A 17,283-nucleotide genomic window follows, 5' to 3' on the forward strand; every position below is an offset into this window, starting at 1 on the left:
AAGAATATATAAATATATGGACAAGCAATGTCAGAGCGGCATAGACTAAGATACAGTAGAATAATATAGAATACAGTGTGTACAGTGCCTTCCAAAGTGTTTACCTCCCTGGCATTTTTCTATTTTGTTGCATTACAACCTCTAATTTAAATATATTTTTATTTGGATTTCATGTAATGGACATACACAAAATTGTCCAATTTGGTGAAGTGAAATGAAAATAATTACTTGTTTAAAAAAAAATTAAAAAAATAAAAAATCGGAAAAGTGGTGCGTGCATATGTATTCACCCCCTTTGTTATGAAGCCCTAAATAAGATCTGGTGCAACCAATTACCTTCAGAAGTCACATAACTGGTTAAATAAAGTCCACCTGTGTGCAATCTAAGTGTCACATGATCTGTCACATGATCTTAGTATATACAGTGCCTTGCGAAAGTATTCGGCCCCTTGAACTTTGCGACCTTTTGCCACATTTCAGGCTTCAAACATAAAGATATAAAACTGTATTTTTTTTGTGAAGAATCAACAACAAGTGGGACACAATCATGAAGTGGAACGACATTTATTGGATATTTCAAACTTTTTTAACAAATCAAAAACTGAAAAATTGGGCGTGCAAAATTATTCAGCCCCCTTAAGTTAATACTTTGTAGCGCCACCTTTTGCTGCGATTACAGCTGTAAGTCGCTTGGGGTATGTCTCTATCAGTTTTGCACATCGAGAGACTGACATTTTTTCCCATTCCTCCTTGCAAAACAGCTCGAGCTCAGTGAGGTTGGATGGAGAGCATTTGTGAACAGCAGTTTTCAGTTCTTTCCACAGATTCTCGATTGGATTCAGGTCTGGACTTTGACTTGGCCATTCTAACACCTGGATATGTTTATTTTTGAACCATTCCATTGTAGATTTTGCTTTATGATTTGGATCATTGTCTTGTTGGAAGACAAATCTCCGTCCCAGTCTCAGGTCTTTTGTAGACTCCATCAGGTTTTCTTCCAGAATGGTCCTGTATTTGGCTCCATCCATCTTCCCATCAATTTTAACCATCTTCCCTGTCCCTGCTGAAGAAAAGCAGGCCCAAACTATGATGCTGCCACCACCATGTTTGACAGTGGGGATGGTGTGTTCAGCTGTGTTGCTTTTACGCCAAACATATTGTTTTGCATTGTTGCCAAAAAGTTCAATTTTGGTTTCATCTGACCAGAGCACCTTCTTTCACATATTTGGTGTGTCTCCCAGGTGGCTTGTGGCAAACTTTAAACAACACTTTTTATGGATATCTTTAAGAAATGGCTTTCTTCTTGCCACTCTTCCATAAAGGCCAGATTTGTGCAATATAACAATAACAATAATAGATTGTTGTCCTATGGACAGAGTCTCCCACCTCAGCTGTAGATCTCTGCAGTTCATCCAGAGTGATCATGGGCCTCTTGGCTGCATCTCTGATCAGTCTTCTCCTTGTATGAGCTGAAAGTTTAGAGGGACGGCCAGGTCTTGGTAGATTTGCAGTGGTCTGATACTCCTTCCATTTCAATATTATCGCTTGCACAGTGCTCCTTGGGATGTTTAAAGCTTGGGAAATATTTTTGTATCCAAATCCGGATTTAAACTTTTTCACAACAGTATCTCGGACCTGCCTGGTGTGTTCCTTGTTCTTCATGATGCTCTCTGCGCTTTTAACGGACCTCTGAGACTATCACAGTGCAGGTGCATTTATACGGAGACTTGATTACACACAGGTGGATTGTATTTATCATCATTAGTCATTTAGGTCAACATTGGATCATTCAGAGATCCTCACTGAACTTCTGGAGAGAGTTTGCTGCACTGAAAGTAAAGGGGCTGAATAATTTTGCACGCCCAATTTTTCAGTTTTTGGTTTGTTAAAAAAGTTTGAAATATCCAATAAATGTCGTTCCACTTCATGATTGTGTCCCACTTGTTGTTGATTCTTCACAAAAAAATACAGTTTTATATCTTTATGTTTGAAGCCTGAAATGTGGCAAAAGGTCGCAAAGTTCAAGGGGGCCGAATACTTTCGCAAGGCACTGTATTCACCTGTACTGAAAGGCCCCAGAGTCTGCAACACCACTAAGCAAGGGGAATCACCAAGTAAGCATCACCATGAAGACAAAGGACCTCTCCAAACAGGTCAGGGAAAAAGTTGTGGAGAAGTACAGATCACGGTTGGGTTATAAAAAAATATCAGAAACTTTAAACATCTCACGGAGCACAATTAAATCTGTTATTAAAAAATGGAAAGAATATGGCACCACAACAAACCTGCCAAGAGAGGGCCGCCCACCAAAACTCACAGACCAGGCAAGGAGGGCATTAATCAGAGAGGCAACAAAGAGACCAAAGATAACCCTGAAGTAGCTGCAAAACTCCACAGTGGAGATTGGACTATCTGTCCCTAGGACCACTTTAAGCCGTACACTCCACAGAGTTGGGCTTTACAGAAGAGTGGCCAGAAAAAAGCCATTGCTTAAAAAAAAAATAAGCAAACACATTTGGTGTTCACCAAAAGGCATGTGGGAAACTCCCCAAACATATGGATGAAGGTACTCTGGTCAGATGAGACTAAAATTGAGCTTTTTGGCCATCAAGGAAAACGCTATGTCTGGCGCAAACCCAACACCTCTCATCACCCTGAGAACACCATCCCCGCAGTGAAGCATGGTGGTGGCAGCATCAAGCTGTGGGGATGTTTTTCATCAGCAGGGACTGGAAAACTGGTCAGAATTGAAGGAATGATGGATGGTGCTAAATGCAGATCAAATGATACAAACCCCCCAAAAATCAATTTTTATTCCAGGTTGTAAGGCAACAAAATATGAAAAATGCAAAGGGTGGTGAATACTTTTGCAAGCTACTGTACATATGAGATGGGCTGTCTGTCCCCACCCTGAAGCAAGCTACTGTACATATGAGATGGGCTGTCTGTCCCCACCCTGAACATTAATGCAGAGGCAAGCTACTTTACATATGATATGGGCTGTCTGTCCCCACCCTGAACATTAATGCAGAGGCAAGCTACTGTACATATGAGATGGGCTGTCTGTCCCCACCCTGAACATTAATGCAGAGGCAAGCTACTTTACATATGATATGGGCTGTCTGTCCCCACCCTGAACATTAATGCAGAGGCAAGCTACTGTACATATGAGATGGGCTGTCTGTCCCCACCCTGAGCATTAATGCAGAGGCAAGCTACTGTACATATGAGATGGGCTGTCTGTCCCCACCCTGAACATTAATGCAGAGGCAAGCTACTGTAAATATGAGATGGGCTGTCTGTACCCACCCTGAACATTAATGCAGAGGCAAGCTACTGTACATATGAGCTGGGCTGTCTGTCCCCACCCTGAACATTAATGCAGAGGCAAGCTACTGTACATATGAGATGGGCTGTCTGTCCCCACCCTGAACATTAATGCAGAGGCAAGCTACTGTACATATGAGATGGGCTGTCTGTCCCCACCCTGAGCATTAATGCAGAGGCAAGCTACTGTACATATGAGATGGGCTGTCTGTCCCCACCCTGAACATTAATGCAGAGGCAAGCTACTTTACATATGATATGGGCTGTCTGTCCCCACCCTGAACATTAATGCAGAGGCAAGCTACTGTACATATGAGATGGGCTGTCTGTCCCCACCCTGAGCATTAATGCAGAGGCAAGCTACTGTACATATGAGATGGGCTGTCTGTCCCCACCCTGAACATTAATGCAGAGGCAAGCTACTGTACATATGAGCTGGGCTGTCTGTCCCCACCCTGAACATTAATGCAGAGGCAAGCTACTGTACATATGAGATGGGCTGTCTGTCCCCACCCTGAACATTAATGCAGAGGCAAGCTACTGTACATATGAGATGGGCTGTCTGTCCCCACCCTGAGCATTAATGCAGAGGCAAGCTACTGTACATATGAGATGGGCTGTCTGTCCCCACCCTGAGCATTAATGCAGAGGCAAGCTACTGTACATATGAGATGGGCTGTCTGTCCCCACCCTGAGCATTAATGCAGAGGCAAGCTACTGTACATATGAGATGGGCTGTCTGTCCCCACCCTGAGCATTAATGCAGAGGCAAGCTACTGTACCTATGAGATGGGCTGTCTGTCCCCACCCTGAGCATTAATGCATAGGCAAGCTACTGTACATATGAGATGGGCTGTCTGTCCCCACCCTGAGCATTAATGCAGAGGCAAGCTACTGTACATATGAGATGGGCTGTCTGTCCCCACCCTGAGCATTAATGCAGAGGCAAGCTACTGTACATATGAGATGGGCTGTCTGTCCCCACCCTGAGCATTAATGCAGAGGAAAGCTACTGTACATATGAGATGGGCCGTCTGTCCCCACCCTGAGGCAAGCTACTGTACATATGAGATGGGCTGTCTGTCCCCACCCTGAACATTAATGCAGAGGCAAGCTACTGTACATATGAGATGGGCTGTCTGTCCCCACCCTGAACATTAATGCAGAGGCAAGCTACTGTACATATGAGATGGGCCCTCTTTCCCCACCCTGAACATTAATGCAGAGGCAAGCTACTGTACATATGAGATGGGCTGTCTGTCCCCTCCCTGAGGCAAGCTACTGTACATATGAGATGGGCTGTCTGTCCCCACCCTGAGCATTAATGCAGAGGCAAGCTACTGTACCTATGAGATGGGCTGTCTGTCCCCTCCCTGAGGCAAGCTACTGTACATATGAGATGGGCTGTCTGTCCCCACCCTGAGCATTAATGCAGAGGCAAGCTACCGTACATATGAGATGGGCTGTCTGTCCCCACCCTGAGCATTAATGCAGAGGCAAGCTACTGTACATATGAGATGGGCTGTCTGTCCCCACCCTGAACATTAATGCAGAGGCAAGCTACTGTACATATGAGATGGGCTGTCTGTCCCCACCCTGAACATTAATGCAGAGGCAAGATACTGTACATATGAGATGGGCTGTCTGTCCCCACCCTGAACATTAATGCAGAGGCAAGATACTGTACATATGAGATGGGCTATCTGTCCCCACCCCGAGGCAAGCTACTGTACATATGAGATGGGCTGTCTGTCCCCACCCTGAGCATTAATGCAGAGGCAAGCTACTGTACCTATGAGATGGGCTGTCTGTCCCCACCCTGAACATTAATGCAGAGGCAAGATACTGTACATATGAGATGGGCTGTCTGTCCCCACCCTGAACATTAATGCAGAGGCAAGCTACTGTACATATGAGATGGGCTGTCTGTCCCCACCCTGAACATTAATGCAGAGGCAAGATACTGTACATATGAGATGGGCTGTCTGTCCCCACCCTGAACATTAATGCAGAGGCAAGATACTGTACATATGCGATGGGCTGTCTGTCCCCACCCTGAGCATTAATGCAGAGGCAAGCTACTGTACATATGAGATGGGCTGTCTGTCCCCACCCTGAACATTAATGCAGAGGCAAGATACTGTACATATGCGATGGGCTGTCTGTACCCACCCTGAGGCAAGCTACTGTACATATGAGATGAGCTGTCTGTCCCCACCCTGAGGCAAGCTACTGTACCTATGAGATGGGCTGTCTGTCCCCACCCTGAGGCAAGCTACTGTACCTATGAGATGGGCTGTCTGTCCCCACCCTGAACATTAATGCAGAGGCAAGATACTGTACATATGAGATGGGCTGTCTGTACCCACCCTGAGGCAAGCTACTGTACCTATGAGATGGGCTGTCTGTCCCCACCCTGAGCATTAATGCAGAGGCCATAGAGAAGCCAGATTTAGACATCACATATAATATAACAGTTCCATTTCACGGCATGCTGTTCATATAAATAATTTATTATAGTTTAACAGTTTCTCGCAGTTATTTATCCCTGGAAAAGGGAGTGGTTTTGGGCAGTAAATCTCTGTAACCAGGTTCCCGCCATTCAACCCCAGAGGAAAATGGAGCACTCCGTGTCAGTAAGTCATAGGATTATTTTCCTTTACATTGTATTATACCATTTCAAGAGCTAATACTACACTCATATAAGAAGTGAAGAAGCCCTATGCACCATACAAAGGACTACTCCTGGAGTAACTCCCTGTCAGAGAGACTGTGATTAGAGGATTAGCCAGGAGACCCTGGGAGACCTCCATCTCTCTCCAGGTGCTACAGAGACAGACTGGTCCAAGGACCTCCCGAGCCTTCTGACCAATTACCTGCGATCTCTCCAGAACACAGAGAAGTAAGTTCCACTCGTTATCATATACTTGATGCACCATGTAAACCTCCTTCACTATGGCAGTCTGCTTGTGTGATGCTGGCATATTATCCAGGGCCAATGGTTGGATTGGATTTATTGTACTCACTCCAACTCATGTCCTCTCCACCCTGTATGTCTGCCAGACTGATTAAAACGAACATGTGTCCATCCCCCTTTTCTCATGTTGGTCTTAAATATGCAGACAAACACACTTAGAGTGTATGATTTAAACGGTCTAAAATAAATGCAAGTCTCATGTCCAGAGTGAATACATGTGTATTAATGTATATCATACAGGTGTCTCAACTAAAGAATGGGACAAAGTGAATATAAGTCTGTGCTTGTGTCCATAGTAGTTTGTATTAATTTGAGTGGTTACATACAATACATGTTGACAGAATGCCTGCGAGACAGAGAGACTGTTGTTGTACTCCCAGGTAAGGCCCTTGCTTCCGGAACCACTAAAGACCCCAGTATTCAGTCAGGAAGCTAGAAGATGTGTGTCACCATCCAAGCCCATGTCACTGAACTCAGTGGCCTGATAGGGGGATGATAAATACATTATGTACCTTTCACCAAAGCCATGTTCACTACACATGTTGCTGAACAATTTAACCATTTTGTTAGTGTCATTGATATTGTAATGTAGGTACACATTTGAATGTCTCAGCCTATCACACAATGTTATTCAAATTAGTTGATGTATTTTAACGGCTGTTGGAAGGAGTGGAGGACCAAGGTGCAGCGTGGTACGTGTTCATCTTTATTATTTGAACTGAACACTGAAACAACGACGAGAACGAACGAACGAACGAACGAACGAACGAACGAACGAACGAAACCGAAACAGTTCTGTCTAGTGCAGAAAGACACAAAACATCTACCCACAAAAGACAGGTGGGAAAAAGCTACCTAAGTATGGTTCTCAATCAGAGACAACGATAGGCAGCTGCCTCTGATTGAGAACCACACCCGGCCAAACACACAGAAATAGGAAACATAGAACACAAAACATAGAATGCCCACCCCAACTCACGCCCCGACCAAACCAAAATAGAGACATAAAAAGGATCTCTAAGGTCAGGGCATGACATGTATGTGATGATGCTGAGGGAGAGTTTTTGGAGAAGTGCTTGTGTGCGTCGGGTTAGTGCAGGGGTCAACTGTGTTCATCCAAATAAATGACAACTTTATTATTTTATAGGAAACCATCAGCCTAAACTGTTTATGCTAGTCAACAAACTACATGTGAGTTTTTGTAGCCTTACAGGCTCGTTACAATATGGAAATTCACATACAAATATTCAGTTCATAAGCATTGACTGTAATACCTCTAGGGTCTTGTGGTGAAAGACTGCTGTGCAACAGCTTTCTTCCCAGGCCCTTATTCACAAAGTGTCTTCAGTGTAGGATTAGTGATGTAGGACCAACTCCCCCTTGTCAATGTAATCATTCAGTGTGATATAAAAAACTTATCCTAAAATCAGTACTCATACTCTAAGATGCTTTGTGAATATAGGCCCTGGTCTGTCTGCATGCTGCTTTCTAGTGATCAAACTCCCTCTTCATCTGAAATGCAACACCAAAAACATAAATAAGAAATAGCCTACTCAGTAAGTTAGTTAACTTATGAAACACTAATGTAGATGTGAACAAGCCTATTCAGCCAAATTATACAAAAACAACAGCCTATATGCAGTGAAATCCAGAGGGGTGTTTTTCTTGCCAACTTTTCCAGTCACTAGCGCATCAATAAACAGGCAGGGGAACGAAGTAGTTTGACAAAAAGTGTTCACAGTAGTCAGTATTATAGCTAGCAAATATATAGTTGTTATTCTCTAGAAACCTAGCTACAGTCCACTTAGTTAGCTATGGTGGTGAACTCAGACTGATGGTGGGAGTTAGGTAACGTTAGCTAAATTTCCCCCAACAGTTTAAATCTAGCTAGCTAATGGCATTTTTAACAACTTTATCAATCAGATGGATATCTTAGCAAATATAGCTATTTGTTTTCCCCTCGCATCTAAAGCTGCCTGATAAAGCTTGACTGTAATTTGTCTGTGTGTAGCTGGTGAGATGAGTCAGGCGCAGGACAGCAGATATTAGTAATGAAAGCAATTTTACTCAATAATATAACAATACACATCGTATAAATACTAACCCACAATAACGGACCGCAATACAATAAACAATTACTCACAAACAAACATGGGGGAACAGAGGGTTAAATAATGAACAAGTAATTGGGGGATTGAAACCAGGTGTATAAGACAAAGACAAAACAAATGGAAAATGAAAAGTGGATCGGCGATGGCTAGAAGGCCGGTGACGTGGACCGCCGAACGCCGCCCGAACAAGGAGAGGGACCGACTTCGGCGGAAGTCGTGACATTGACAGCTTCAGAGTCTTCACCTGAATGAATGTCACAGACAAAATCTGCATGCTGCGTCATGCACTTATTTTTCTTTAGCAGCCCCCCCCCCCCCCCCCAAAAAAAAAGAATATTTATTTTCTATTGCCATCTACAAGGGGTGTGTATTCTATTTATAATGGCAACTTTCACTTGCAACATGGCCTTTAAGGTTAGGCATTAACTGTGAATGGTTAAGGTAAGGGTTAGGATGGGGATAAAACAAAAACAACTTTCTATGGCTGGATTTGAATTTGTAAACCTTTGAATCGGAGGCAGATGCTTACACTCAGGACCCAGCCACCATCCCAGTCCACAATAACCTAGTAACACCTAGGGGAGAAAAATGGCTGCTTCCATTACGGCACTTTGTTTCCGTGGAGTGGAAGCTTATTATCTTGATATGCATTATTTTATTCCCTTCATAAAACACTGATGAAAAAAAGCGGGTTACCTATTATTTGTGCTCCATCTTGGAATAGCTATTCACAGCTCCCTCATTCCATTACAGAAGATATAACACTAAGTTAAAACCCCACAAAACACGTCATTCTCTACACTGCTAATTAAATGATTGTCTGAAATCTGATAAAGCCCATTGGAACAGCGGTTTGGTCCTTCCCCATTAGGAGAGTGACTAGGATTTAATACATGGCATTAAATTGGGATTCTTACAGTGCATTTGGAAAATATTCAGACCCCTTTGCTTTTCCTACATTTTGTTACATTACAACCTCATTCTAAAATTGATTAAATCATCAATCTATGACAAAGCAAAAACTGATTTTATTTTTGCAAATGTATTAAAACAAAAAAAACATAAGTATTCAGACCCTTTACTCAGTACTTCGTTGAAGTACCTTTGGCAGCAATTACAGCCTCAAGTCTTCTTGCGTATGACGCTTGTAACGATGTACACTGACAGTCGGGAAGCAAGTTCAGGGAGTGAATACATTTAATAAATAAATGAACAAAACAAGAAACACAAACAGCGCACCGACATGAAACAGCAGCAATGACGACTGGGGAAGAAACCAAAGGGAGTGACATATAAAGGGCAGGTAATCAAGGAGGTGATGGAGTCCAGGTGAGTGTCATTATGCGCGTAACGCTGGTGACAGGTGTGCGCCCTAACGAGCAGTCTAGTGACCTAGAGGCCGGAGAGGGAGCACACGTGACAGTACCCCCTCCCCAATGTGCAGCTCCAGCCGCAGGATGCCAACCAAGATGACAATCGCGGGGATCATTAGCGGACCAGTCACCTTTGCTAAGGCACGGGCACCTGTCGATCCGGCTGAGGCGCGGGAGCCCGACAACCTAGCGGCTATTTTGTTAGTTTTTTTTGCGTTGTTTGTAACTTTTTTTCAACTTATTTTGTGCATAATGTTGCTGCTACCGTCTCTTACGACCGAAAATAACTTCTGGACATCAGAACTGGGATTACTCTCCACAAACTAGAAGAAGCTTTTTCCTTTAACGAGTACGATAAGAAAGATGGGTGTGTATTTTTGTCAATGACAGCTGGGGTGCGATGTCTAAAATGAAAGAAGTCTAGAGGTATTGCTCGCCTGAGATAGAGTACCTTATGATAAGCTGTAGACCACACTATCTACCAAGAGAGTTCTCATCTATATTATTCGTAGCCATCTATTTACCACCACAGATCGATGCTGGAGCTAAAACCGCACTCAACCAACTCTATAAGGCCATAAGCAAACAAGAAAATGCTCACCCAGAAGCGGTGCTCCGAGTGGCTGAGGATTTTAATGCAGGAAAACTTAAATCAGTTTTACCAAATTTTGATCAGCATGTCACATGTGCAACCAGAGGGAAAAAACTCTAGATCACCTTTACTCCACACACAGAGATGCATACAAAGCTCTCCCCCAAATCTGACCATATTTCCATCCTCCTGATTCCTGCTTACAAGCAAAAACTAAAGCAGGAAGTACCAGTGACTCGCTCAATACGGAAGTGGTCAGATGACGCTGATGCTACGCTACAGGACTGTTTTGCTAGCACAGACTGGAATATGTTCTGGGGTTTATCCGATGGCATTGAGGAGTGTACCACCTCAGTCATCAGTGACCGTAAGTACATAACCCAACCAGATGCCATGGATTACAGGCAACATGCGCATCGAGCTAAAGGCTAGAGCTGCCGCTTTCAAGGAGCGGGACACTAATCCGGATGCCTATAAGAAATCCCGCTATGCCCTCACACGAACCATCAAACAGGCAAAGCGTCAACACAGGATTAGGATTGAATACTACTTCAACCGGCTCTGATGCTCGTCGGATGTGGCAGGGCTTGAAAACTATTATGGACTACAAAGGGAAACCCAGACGCGAGCTGCCCAGTGACGTGATCCTACCAGATGAGCTGAATGCCTTTTATGCTCGCTTCGAGGCAGGCAACACTGAAGCATGCATAAGAACTCCAGCTGTTCTGTGTGATAACGCTCTCAGTAGCTGATGTGAGCAAGACCTTTAAACAGCCCAACATTCACAAAGCCGCGGGGCCAGATGGATTACCAGGACGTGTACTCAAAGCATGTGCGCATCAACTGGCAAGTGTCTTCACTGACATGTTCAACTTCTCCCTGACTGAGTCTGTAATATCTACATGTTTCAAGCAGACCACCATAGTTCCTGTGACCAAGGAAGCAAAGGTAACCTGCCTAAATGATTACCGCCCCGTAGCACTCACGTCGGTAGCCATGAAGTGCTTTGAAAGGCCGGTCATGGCTCACATCAACACCATCATGTCAGAAACCCTAGACCTACTCCAATTCGATTTCAACTCCAACAGGTCCACAGATGACGCAATCTCAATCGCACTCCCTCCTGGGCAAAAGGAACACTTACGTGAGAATGCTGTTCATTGACTACAGCTCAGTGTTCAACCCCATAGTGCCCACAAAGCTCATCACTAAGTTAAGGACCCTGGGACTAAACACCTATCTTTGCAACTGGATCCTGGACTTCCTGACGGGCCAACCCAGGTGGTAAGGGTAGGCAACAACACATCTGCAATGCTGATCCTCAGCACTGGGGCCCCTCAGGGGTGTGTACTTAGTCCCCTCCTGTACTCCCTGTTCACCCACAACTGCGTGGCCAAACACGACTCCAACACCATCATTAAGTTGGCTGATGACACAACAGTCTGATCACCAACAACGATGAGACAGCCTATAGGGAGGAGATCAGAGAACTGGCAGTGTGGTGCCAGGACAACAACCTCTCCATCAATGTGAGCAAGACAAAGGAGCTGATCGTGGACTAGAGGAAAAAGCTTGCCGAACAGGCCCCTATTAACATAAACGGGGCTGTACTGGAGCAGGTTGAGAGCTTCTTGGTGTCCACATCACAAATTATCTATCATGGTCCAAACACACCAAGACAGTCGTGAAGAGGGCACAACAAAAAAACATCCCCCTCAGGAGACTGAACACATTTCGCATGGGTCCCCAGATCCTCTAAAAGTTCTACAGCTGCACCATCGAGAGCATCCTGACAGCTTGCATCACCGACTGGAATGGCATCTGCTCGGCATCTGCTCGGCATCTGACCGTAAGACGCTACAGAGGATAATACGTACGGCCCAGTACATCACTGTGGCCAAGCTTCCCGCAATCCAGGACCTACTGTATATAATAGGCGGTGTCATAGGAAAGCCCATAAAATTGTCAGACTCCAGTCACTCAAGTCAGGGACTGTTTTCTCTGCTACCGCACGGCAAGCGGTACCGGAGCACCAAGTCTAAAAGGCTGCCATAAGACTATTATACCTTATTATACCAAGTATTATACAACATTTTAAAGACAAACTTCTCGTTAATCCAGCCACAGTGTCTGATTTCAAAAGGCTTTACGGCGACAGTACACCTTGCGATTATGTTAGGTCAGCGCCAAGCCAGAGAAAAACATACAGCCATTTTCCAAGGAGCAGAGGTGTCACAAAACTCAGAAATAGCGTTAAAATTCATCACTAACCTTTGATGATCTTCACCGGATGGCACTCCCAGGACTCCATGTTAGACAATAAATGTGTGTTTTGTTCGATAAAGTTCCTCTTTGTGTCCAAAAACCTCATTTGAAATTGGTGTGTTATGTTCAGAAATGCATTGTCTCAAACAAACATCCAGTGAAAGTGCAGAGAGCCACATCAAATTACAGAAATACTCATCATAAACATTGATAAAAGATACAAGTGTTAAACACACAATTAAAGATAAACTTCTCCTTAATGCAACCGCTGTGTCAGATTTCAAAAAGGCTTTACGGCGACAGTACACCTTGCGATTATGTTAGGTCAGCGCCAAGCCAGAGAAAAACATACAGCCATTTTCCAAGGAGCAGAGGTGTCACAAAACTCAGAAATAGCGTTAAAATTCATCACTAACCTTTGATGATCTTCACCGGATGGCACTCCCAGGACTCCATGTTAGACAATAAATGTGTGTTTTGTTCGATAAAGTTCCTCTTTGTGTCCAAAAACCTCATTTGAAATTGGTGTGTTATGTTCAGAAATGCATTGTCTCAAACAAACATCCAGTGAAAGTGCAGAGAGCCACATCAAATTACAGAAATACTCATCATAAACATTGATAAAAGATACAAGTGTTAAACACACAATTAAAGATAAACTTCTCCTTAATGCAACCGCTGTGTCAGATTTCAAAAAGGCTTTACGGCGAAAGCACACTTTGCGATTATGATTGGTCAGCGCCAAGTCACAGAAAAACATACAGCCATTTTCCAAAGAAGGAGAGGTGTCACAAAACTCAGAAATAGCATTATAAATACTAATTTACCTTTGATGATCTTCATTGGAATGCACTCCCAGGAATCACAGAACAACAATAAATGTTTGTTTTGTTCGATAAAGTCCATCATTTATGTCCAAATACCTCCTTTTTGTTTACGCGTTTAGCCCAGTAATCCAAATGTACGCAAGTGCGCAAGCAATTAGTTCAGACGAAAAGTCAAAAAAGTTATATTACAGTTCGTAGAAACATGTCAAACGATGTATAGAATCAACCTTTAGGATGTTTTTATCAAAAATCTTCAATAATGTTTCAACCGTACAATTCCTTTGTCTTTAGAAATGAAAAGGAACAGAGCTCGCTCTCACGGCCGTGCGCCTGACTGAGCTCATGGCATTCTGCCAGACCTCTTAGTCAAACAGCTCTTATTCGCGCTCCCTTCACAGTAGACGCCTGAAACAAGGTTCTAAAGACTGTTGACATCTAGTGGAAGCCTTAGGAAGTGCAATATGACCCCATAGACACTGTATATTATATAGGCAAAGACTTGAAAAACTACAAACCTCAGATTTCCCACTTCCTGGTTGGATTTCTTCTCAGGTTTTTGCCTGCCATGTGAGTTCTGTTATACTCACAGACATCATTCAAACAGTTTTAGAAACTTCAGTGTGTATATGCACATTCTAGCTTTTGGGCCTGAGTAGCAGGCAGTTTACCCTGGGCACCTTATTCATCCAAACTACTCAATACTGCCCCCGTTCCCAGAGAAGTTTTAAGGGCTTGTAAGTAAGCATTTCACGGTAAGGTCTACACTTGTTGTATTCGGCGCATGTGACAAATAGAGTTTGATTTGATTTGGGAAGTTTCTCCCATTCTCTTCTGCAGATTCGCTCAAGCTCTGTCAGGTTGGATGGGGAGCGTCGCTACACAACTTTTTTTCAGGTCTCTCCAGAGATGTTTGATCGGGTTCAAGTCCAGGCTCTGGCTGGGCCACTCAAGGTAATTCAGAGACTTGTCCCAAAGCCACTCCTGTGTTGTCTTGGTTGGGGTCATTGTCCTGTTTTAAGGTGAACCTTCGCCCCAGTCTGAGATCCTGAGCTCTCTGGAGCAAGTTTTCATCAAGGATCTCTGTAGTTTGCTCCGTTCGTTTTTCCCTTGATCCTGACTAGTCTCCCAGTCCCTGGCACTGAAAAACATCCCCACAGCATGATGCTGCCACCACCACGCTTCACCGTAGGGATGGTATTGGCAAGATGATTGCATGGTTTCCATCAGATGTGACGCTTGGTATTCAGGCCAAAGATTTCGATCTTGGTTTCATAAAACCAGAGAATCTTGTTTCTCATGGTCTGAGAGTCCTCAGTTTGACCGAGCGGCCAGCTCAAAGAGGAGACTTGGTGGTTCCAAACTTGTTTCATTTAAGAATGATGGAGGCCACTGTGTTCTTGAGGACCTTCAATGCTGCAGAAAATGTTTGATACTCTTCACCAGATCTGTGCCTCGACACAATCCTGTCTTGGAGCTCATGGCTTGGTTCTTGCTCTGACATGCACTGTCAACTGTGGGACCTTATATAGACAGGTGTGTACCTTTCCAAATCATGTTGATTCAATGGAATTTACAACAGGAGGACTCCAATCAGGTTCTACAAACATCTCAAGAATGATCAATGGAAACAGGACGCACCTGATCTCAATTTTGAGTCTCATAGCAAACGGTCTGAACACTTATGTAAATAAGGTATTTCTGTTTTTCTAAAAACCTGTTTTCGCTTTGTCGTTATGGTAATGTGGGTAGATTGATGAGATGTATTTTTTTTTAAATCAATTTTAGAATAAAGCTGTAATGTAACAAAATGTGGAAAAGTGAAGGGGTCTGAAAACTTTCTGAATGCACTGTATTTGAAGCCTATTTATTATTGGGACTATAACAAGTGATTATGAAGCAGAAGCTATGTAATGGTGGATTACTTACATTTAATTAAACCCTAAATCAGCAGTTGGAACAATAACAAGCATGCCAACCCCTCCCCCCCAAAAAATGGAGAAATGTAACCACTCCCTAATTCATAGATAGACCTATGGATGCAAGGACTGATCATCCATGATATCCAAATTATAGTTAGAACTATGTTCTGAGTGTCACGCCCTGACCTTAGAGATCCTTTTATGTCTCTATTTTGGTTTGGTTTGGTCAGGGCGTGAGTTGGGGTGGGCATTCTATGTTTTGTGTTCTATGTTTTCTATTTCTGTGTGTTTGGCCGGGTGTGGTTCTCAATCAGAGGCAGCTGTCTATCGTTGTCTCTGATTGAGAACCATACTTAGGTAGCTTTTTCCCACCTGTGTTTTGTGGGTAGCTGTTTTCTGCTTTGTGTCTTTCTGCACCAGACAGACCTGTTTCGGTTTTGATCGTTCTCGTCGTTGTTTTTTTGTTAATCAGTGTTCAGTTCAAATAATAAAGATGAACACGTACCACACTGCACCTTGGTCCTCTTCATGCAACGATGACCGTTACACTGAGGCTATATTGTGTTTGTTTACATGTATTTTGTTTACAAACATTCTCGGGCGGATTGGACTGGTCAATGCCAGATGGGCTGGTCAAAATTGACACACAAACATATATTTGGTTATATAAAAAAATGTAACTATGAGAAAGGTGACATGTCATTCTGCTCTATAATGAGCCTTTGGCTGATCAGTGGGGAACAGCCGGCCACCCTATCAAGATGTGCCGGCCCGGTTTTCTGATAGGCTGAACTGAGGTCACGCAAACACACATTCAAAGACAAATGTGGCATCAGAAAAAAAGATCTGCTCTGACTCTGTCATCAGTTAGACAGCCAAGACCATGGATCATAAAAATCATAAAGGGGGCCTACAAACGTAGAAAGAGCCCATTTTACATTGTCACCATAGTCAAAACGTCGGCTAAAACCATGATTTGGTCAAACAAGTGCATTAACCTCATCCTGTAATGAAAGTGTCTGCCCCGCCCCCCTGTGCCTGTGCTCTCGCTGGGACCTGCTACTGTGATGAGCGAGCCACCGTCCTCTCCCCCCATGAGCTTGAGAGAAAAATGCATTCTGATTGTATGTCATTTCAAAATACAATTGTGGGAGAACACAGCTTTGGAAGTTTGTCCTTGTCATTGTCAAAGAGAGCAGGATCTCATATTTCTGTAGGTACAATGCTTATTTCTCAACTCTCAATATTCAGCTCAATAGCAACTATTTGATATGGAACGACTTGCGCGAGATGCGAACCAGCCATTGCGAGGACATAGGCCAATAGGAAGCCTACAATTAATTTTTTTTTTTTTTTTTAGGACATTACATTTACTGTTGGATGAATACATGGCTACTAGCAGTGGGTATTATATTTAGAGTTAGCGATCTAGTTAATGTGTTTTGAGTTTCCACATCCTCAGGTGCCAACCCTAAATGAATTAGCCCAACACATTAGTTAGTGCACATAAAGATGTGTGTAATTCATGATTAGCCTACATTACTCATGATTTGGGTCAGACCAAATCATGAGCTGGTGCCAATAACTGTAAAAGTTAGTGGCACCAGAGAGACCAGGGGAAAATGAGTTTGTGGCTCGTGCAGTGATGTGGGCTGGTGTGGATAAAATGCCAGGGCCGAATTCTTGTCCCAGTCCTCCCCCTGCAAACATTGGAGTAAAACAAGCTTATATTTTAGGTTCTGATGTGGTGGACAGCTGAACTAAGCTCATGAGGCATTAATACATTATATTCTTCAAGAATCAATTTGTACATAAACTCAGCAAAAAAAGAAATGTCCTCTCACTGTCAACTGCGTTTATTTTCAACAAACTTAACATGTGTAAATATTTGT

This window comes from Oncorhynchus clarkii, chromosome 2, assembly GCF_045791955.1.
Source record: "Oncorhynchus clarkii lewisi isolate Uvic-CL-2024 chromosome 2, UVic_Ocla_1.0, whole genome shotgun sequence".
Taxonomy (NCBI): domain Eukaryota; kingdom Metazoa; phylum Chordata; class Actinopteri; order Salmoniformes; family Salmonidae; genus Oncorhynchus; species Oncorhynchus clarkii.